Source organism: Leiobunum rupestre, chromosome 3 (assembly GCF_980474605.1).
Source record: "Leiobunum rupestre chromosome 3, qqLeiRupe1.1.hap1, whole genome shotgun sequence".
In the NCBI taxonomy this organism is placed as follows: domain Eukaryota; kingdom Metazoa; phylum Arthropoda; class Arachnida; order Opiliones; family Sclerosomatidae; genus Leiobunum; species Leiobunum rupestre.
In genome coordinates, this window is record NC_143386.1 from 36,582,114 (window position 1) to 36,589,646 (window position 7,533).

The 7,533-nt window shown below is 35.1% G+C and overlaps 1 long non-coding RNA gene across 1 annotated transcript; it reads right to left on the bottom strand.

Moving 5' to 3' along the window:
* Positions 1-281: 281 nt before the first annotated feature.
* Positions 282-1,040, bottom strand: LOC149951617 (uncharacterized). The gene is made up of 3 exons (XR_016479863.1): positions 919-1,040; positions 424-835; positions 282-342 (listed from the first exon to the last, which is right to left on the bottom strand). It is a non-coding gene; the product is annotated as an uncharacterized LOC149951617 (long non-coding RNA).
* Positions 1,041-7,533: the final 6,493 nt, after the last annotated feature.

The window sequence follows — 7,533 nt, forward strand, 5'->3', positions numbered from 1 at the left end:
CCGTAAAGGTCTTAAATTACGAACGCTGGAAAAAATGGCAATACCTACGGTATTCCCACAGTGGCAGTCATATTGCTAGTAGGCCAAACAGGCAAACCCTTATGTTATTAGGCCTAACTCCCAAGGGCGCGGGTGGTGGCACCTGTGTGGGAGTTGGTATAAAAGGAGGTAGCAGAGAGAGAGATAGGGCTTTTAGGAGCATAGAGGCAGAGCTGTAGAGTCAGTGGTTAGTAGCAGTCAGAAACTAGTATGGGAGTGGTTAACTCCCAGCTAGCCTGCTAGTCAGTTCTAGTTTTCCCCCAGTGGCTGCCAGGTTGCATTCTCTTCCCTTGGTGGGAATATCTAAGAAATATTAGTATCTTATTATAATAGGATAGTTATTGTATAGTTCGCACTAAGGCCTCCGAAGGCACGTTACCCAACCTTCTAGAGTAGAGTGGCTATACAGTATCCAACTTATATGATACCAAATGCGTTGAGTACAGAGCCTGATATGCAACGAACCACTTTAAAATTGGCAAGTTTGGCTTACGTAGCTGGTTTTGTGGTACAGAAAATGGAGCAGGCTGAATTTTGTAGCTTGTGTCTCGAGTGCATTTCCGGACCCTTCTCTAATTCACCACTTTTAGACTTTATTAAAACATCCGACAGAGGAGGTATAAGTTACCCAAATAAGGATTTTGTAATGGTTCATTGAGGCAGCACTTCCTTATTTACGAGAATCAGCAAGAATTAGCGAAAATATTGAAGCTCCCGTGTTGCCGAAACTTACCAGGTGTCCAATTTTGCATTGCAATTTTAATGTCCCTCATGCCTCGATATCTGCCAAATTTATCTGTGACAAAATAATACCAACCGTAGTTGATAACATAACTAGGACAATTTGATTTGAGAAAGTAAAGGAACTAGTTTACAAACCTCAATCGAGAAAACTTCTGAAAATGTAAAGGTCTTTCATCTTCATTATGGATTTTCATATTTGGATCACCATACACCATGCAGTGATACTTCATTGTTTTCCAGGATTCTTTCATATCTACCATTCATAATTACCAGTTTTCATTCATATCTACCAGTATTCATATTTACCAGTGTTCATTCATATCTAAAAGTATTCATATAATCATATTTACCAGTGTTCATTCATATCAACGAGTATTCATATAACCATATTTACCAGCGTTCATTCTATTCTACCAGTATTCATACTTTTTTTACCAATGTTCATTCATGTTTTCGTTCATTATCACTATTATTCCAACTATATATGTCTCTAAAATTTAATGAAAAAATGCAATTATTAACTTTTACGTCAAACAAATTATTTCATAAAAATATTAAAAGTATTTTTTATGCTCATTACACTAAAATTTTAGTTGCATCACTTTAAATATCAGTTTAATTGTTTATCTACTTGCCATAAAATAGTTTAAAATCCAAACCAAAACGTTTGATGAAAAATTCCACATGTCGGTTTGTTTACATTCCATTCTAAACACGTGATTTTCACTGGCGCCTGAGCGGTGGCACTTTTGGAAATAGTCGATCTCGGCGGGAAAAATGAATTAGAAAATTTTGAAAAGGGTTGTAAATCATGGAAAAAGGTTTACTCTACCTCTGACATCGACGAATATATCGAATAGTTTTCAATAAATTCCTTAAAGTAACGAAAAACCATAATCGTTCCATTCGATTCTATGCTAATAGTTAGGTCCGCAGGTGGCTCCAGCGCCTCCGTAGCGGCAAAGAACGAATTTCGCTATTTTTGATCTTTTGGGTAGGCCGCCTGGTGCGAGCGTAGTGAGCGCGCGAAGTTGGCCATGCCTCTCCTATGGGCGCGCGCTCTCAAAATCTTGTACGAAATTTTAACGTTACGGGAATAGGAAGAGACGCCTCTCATAATTTTTTTTTTTTTTTATTCGATTGTAACGTGTGGGACAATACAGTCCTCTCGTCCATCTGATTAATCAGGGCGAGATATGTGTAACGGCCACGCCAACGGGGGGATACGTGGGGACAGGGGTGGGGTACACCCGTGGCGGAAGTATTCCGACCACCCGTTGGGGGATTGGTGGTCGTCCTCACACGGCCATCCACAAACTCTGCCTCCCGGACGCCTGGGATTACAGGAGTGAGCCACTACTCCCGGCCTCATAATCTTTACACTCTCTGATAATAGTCTGTTTCGCCATTGACAACGTAAATTATTCTGTGACTAAAGACTAATAACTCTCGGCGAATTCCTCTTAGTCTTTGGAAATCGCCGAGTGATACAGCCAAGGCACATTAAAAATTGAAATACTTTAAAAAATGTAAATAACGCTTACTTTGTGTGAAAATATTTATGCATTATTATATCAGGAGATGGTACCATTATTGAGTAACCGTAATATTTCTTGCCCCACCCCCAATATAGGGCAGGCACGAAATAAAAAGAGAAAGCGAGTCACCCTTTTAAGTTCCACATCGAGATATATATATATATCGAAGTGGGACTATTGCTATGGATGGATTGTCGTTAAGTGTTGTAGTTTGTTTGTTTGGCGTGGAAAAGCGACGACACGGTAGATGGAGCTGCGAAAAATAATTTTTTGTATAATTTTCATTATTTTTTTTTTCAAAAAGAAGAAAGACTTTATTGGTGTATATGGCAGCGGAGGCCTTCACACCATGTACATCATACAGATTAGATAACAAATTTAAAGTAAATACAAACAGCGATAAGAAGAGAAACAAACAAAAAAAAACTATTGGACTCGGTAAAGTTAACGAATGCCAAAGGCGCGAAGCAGAGTACACACGTCCGAAATAATCGGTAATACACCTCGAGAAAAGGCCATACGGAGACCCGACACAGAATGGAGAAAGTCACCTGCAGTAAGCGACTCCAAAAACGAATGGCGGGGACCTCTAGCAGCCCGACATTCAAAAAGAATGTGGTGAAGCGTCTCTATAGCCGCGCACTGACCGGAGCGACACACAGAAGACGTTCTTAAGCGAAAACGGAAAAGCACCGCAGCAGTTGGAAGCCGGTCACAGTTAACACGTGCTACTAACGAGTCTTGCCAACGTGGCAACCGAAGACCCGCAATACAGTCCCGTGACGGATCAGTCTTGTACCACCCGACGCCCCGAGCCGAAACAAAGTGGTTCCATGAAACCTGCCAAGAGTCCGCAACCAGAACCGAAACCCGTGCTTTAAGGTAGCTTTTGGTGCAAGGCAAAAAACCATAGGCCGCGCTGGATGGTCGATAGCCACCACTGTGGCACATTTGTCTGCCATCTCGTTTCCCGGGATACCGGCATGGAGCTATTTCAATGGTCGTATTTTGACACTTACTCATGAGTAAGTCTATGGAGCTTTAGGCTGGAGCAGTGCTGCCAGACATAACATTTTTAGAAAGGCTAGCATGGTGCTACAAAGACGAAAGAGTCAACAATTTTAGAGTCCTGTAGGCTTTATAATGCATTTGAATTGATATTAATCTTTGGATAGGATTTGATTTGCTGCATCGACCAAAGAATCAACCAACATGTTGGGACTCCGTAGGATTATAGGATTGAAAATAAGATTTTTACTCTTTGCTAATTTCTTAATAATTTTGTCAGCGAATGTATTTAATTGTTCTTATACCTTTTTTTGTTATATATTACGAATTTAGAAAGGTAAAATGTTGTTTTTATATCAATATCTTGGTTATTGTGTTTTATTTACACTTTTTTAACTTCGTGGAATGGTTTTCTTGTTGTTTTAGCTCGTAATTAATTTTAAAAACCAAGGCTTAATTAGTTAAAATATTAGTTTTTAACTATTTATTACTTGGGCGGTATTAATTTAATTAAGTACCGCGATAATTAAGTGGTACTATAGTTAATTAGGTAGTACTATAGTTAATTAGGTAGTACTATAGTTAATTAGGTAGTACTATAGTTAATTAAGTGCTACTATAATTAATTAAGTAGTACTATAGATGTGGAGAGAAGCACATTGTGAAAAACTAATTGAAAAGAGACTTAAAACCGTTTTAAGTCTCTTTTCAATAAGTAGTACTATAGTTAGTTAATTAAGTAGTACTATAGTTAGTTAATTAAGTAGTACTATAGTTAGTTAATTATGTAGTACTATAGTTAGTTAAGTAGTACTATAGTTAGTTAATTAAGTAGTACTATAGTGAATGAAGTAGTACTGTAGCTAATGAGGTAGTACTGTAGTTAAATATTAGTTTTATTTAGCATGTTAAAGAAATTATTGACACATGCATTAAATAACTTTAGTACTAGATACAATGAGATTAATTAGTGAGTTTTTTTAATAAAATTACAACAAAGACGACTTGGACTAGATGGTATTTAATTAATTAGTGGAGTTTCTGTTAGCTCTATCTTAATAAAGCACACTTTCTGATACAGTAGACCCCGCTTAACGTGATCACTTTGGGACCTAGCATAATTGATAACGGTAAACGGGTGATAACAGAAAGCGGGTTATCAAAATTATCGGATTTTGAAATGTTTATCTACTACACGTGTAAATCAACCAAATTTTGAGGAATGTCAGCCGAAGAAAACTTACCGATAATGCGGATTACGTCGTATTTATAGCAGCTGAAGCGAGGATATATATGTTTTCTTGTTCCCTTACCCAAAAATAAGTGGTCTAGGAAATACTTTAAGTTGGTATTTGAGACAAATACCAACTTAAAACCAACTAAATACCAATTTAAAACCTACTTAAAAGCAACTTACAAATAATATGTCATTTTCTGACCACTAAAATCCAACTAAATACCAACTTAAAGAAAAAGGCATTTTCCCACCAACTTAAAACCAACTTATTACCAACTTAACTAGTTTACTGAAATATGCTGACCACTTAAAACCAACTTAATATCAACTTAAATGTTAATAGTATTGAATACCAACTAAAAACCAACTTATTTTTTGGTAAGGGTTAAAATGTTATTTTTCGCGGTAGTTTAAGTTGTCTGCTAGTATTTCTATATCTTTTTCTCTTGTCACTTTCCACGATTAGGTCTGTCCCACGATTAAGGCGAGTAAATTTTAATTTTACAGACGGATTCTTAAAAAAATGGAATGATTGTTATTGATTATTATTTTAAAACGTTTGATTATATGTTAAATTAATTTTTCAGATTTAATAAGAGTTGGTTTCAGATGTTAATCGCTAATGGCAGGTAGCACGCAGCACTATAGCGAATGAAGTAGTACTATAGTTAATGAAGTAGTACTATAGATAAAGAAGTAGTACTTATGTTAATGCAGTTGTACTATAGTTAATGAAGTAGTACTATAGTTAATGAAGTAGTACTATAGTTAATGAAGTAGTACTATAGTTAATGAAGTAGTACTATAGTTAATGAAGTAGTACTATAGTTAATGAAGTAGTACTATTGATAATGAAGTAGTACTATAGTTAATGAAGTAGTACTATAGTTAATGAAGTAGTACTATAGTTAATGAAGTAGTACTATAGTTAATGAAGTAGTACTATAGTTAATGAAGTAGTACTATAGTTAATGAAGTAGTACTATAGATAATGAAGTAGTACTATAGATAATGAAGTAGTACTATAGATAATGTAGTACTATAGATAATGAAGTAGTACTATAGATAATGAAGTAGTACTATAGATAATGAAGTAGTACTATAGATAATGAAGTAGTACTATAGATAATGAAGTAGTACTATAGATAATGAAGTACTATAGTTAATGAAGTAGTATTATAATTAATGAAATAGTACTATAGTTATTAGTTAATGAACTAGTACTATAGTTATTAGTTAATGAAGTAGTACTATAGTTAATGAAGTGGTACTATAGTTATTAGTTAATGAAGTAGTACTATAGTTATTAGTAATGAAGTAGTACTATAGTTATTAGTTAATGAAGTAGTACTATAGTTATTAGTTAATGAAGTAGTACTATAGTTATTAGTTAATGAAGTAGTACTATAGAAGTGAAGAGAAGCACATTGTGAAAAACTAAATGAAAAGAGACTTAAAACGGTTTTAAAATTCACAAATTATTTATTTAGAAAATCCAACGTTTCGGAGGAACTGTTCCTCCGAAACGTTGGATTTTCTAAATAAATAAATTATGAATTTTAAAACCGTTTTAAGTCTCTTTTCAAGTAGTACTATAGTTAATGAAGTAGTACTATAGTTATTAGTTAATGAAGTAGTACTATAGTTATTAGTTAATGAAGTAGTACTATAGTTAATGAAGTAGTACTATAGTTGAAATACTAATGAAATAAAGTAGAACTATTTCATGAGTTCTGCTATAGTGTAGCTCCTATACTAAAGTATACCACCTTACGATAATACTTAAGGTTTCTTATCAAAACCCGAACTAGCTGTACGGGGATTTGTTTCGCCCAACCTGGTGCGGTAGCGTAGCTAGACCTGTTTTCTACCCAGGGTGGTCCCATTGTTATCCACGTACCCTCTTAATATACACCAGATTTCAGTCTCTCTCTCTCTCCTCTACCTATTTCCAAGGGTAACTCATGAAAAATTCTGCCCCCACAAAAGTACCGCCTGGGGTGGACCATCCCTTCCTCCCCCATTGCTATGTCACTGACCTGGCGTCACTTACACAAACCCCCAAGACCCCTGCTTTTGTATCACTCCCCCCTTAAAATACTATTTGCCTGGTGTACAACAATGCCTGGGCTATGGCCATGCGCATAGGTTGGGAGAAGTTTATCTGAGGCCAAACGATGTCTAACATAGGACAGAACTAACTTGTCACTGATGACCATTAACGTATGTCTTACTGCTAAGGCCATACCGACAACATTTACACCTTTTCCCTACTACCAAAGATTTTATTATAGCTTCAAAAGTAGCTCATTCTTCTTACGCTAGACTTGAAAAACAGGAGGAAAAAAATAAAGTAATTGCAGGCAAAGAAGGGAATAACTGATTTACCATCTCAATTGTAGTATCTACAAAAATCAAATAAAAAAGAAGAGGAAGTTGGTTATAATTGGTTTGAACAAGCTACCACTAAACTTAAAGATGCCATTACCATTGAAAATCTCGCATTTTTGTAAAAAAGTGAAAAAAGTTCATAATATTGTGACATTTTTAAACTAGATAATTTAACCATAAAATGTTTGAAGCTTAACATAGTTCAACACTAACTATTTATGTATGTGATATTTTAAAGGGAAAAAGTTTTAACTATGAAATGTTGAAAGTTTAACGGTTATAAATTACAATAAAATAATTAATGCAACGCTTTCTGTTAAATAACTTGTAAAACTCATATATTTTTGTATTTTAACCATATAAGACCCCTATAAATTGAAAATAAGTACTGTACTTCTCCTATAATTTTGGAATTTTAATCGTATATTTCTCCGACAATTTTGTGATTTCAATCCCATAATTCCTTAACTTTAATTTTCCTATTAGCTGGAAACACTGCACCTTATTTTCCTCTTGATTCTGGAAGAATAACCACCGCTCTTATCTTTCCCCATCGAGTCTCATAGTTTCAGGCTT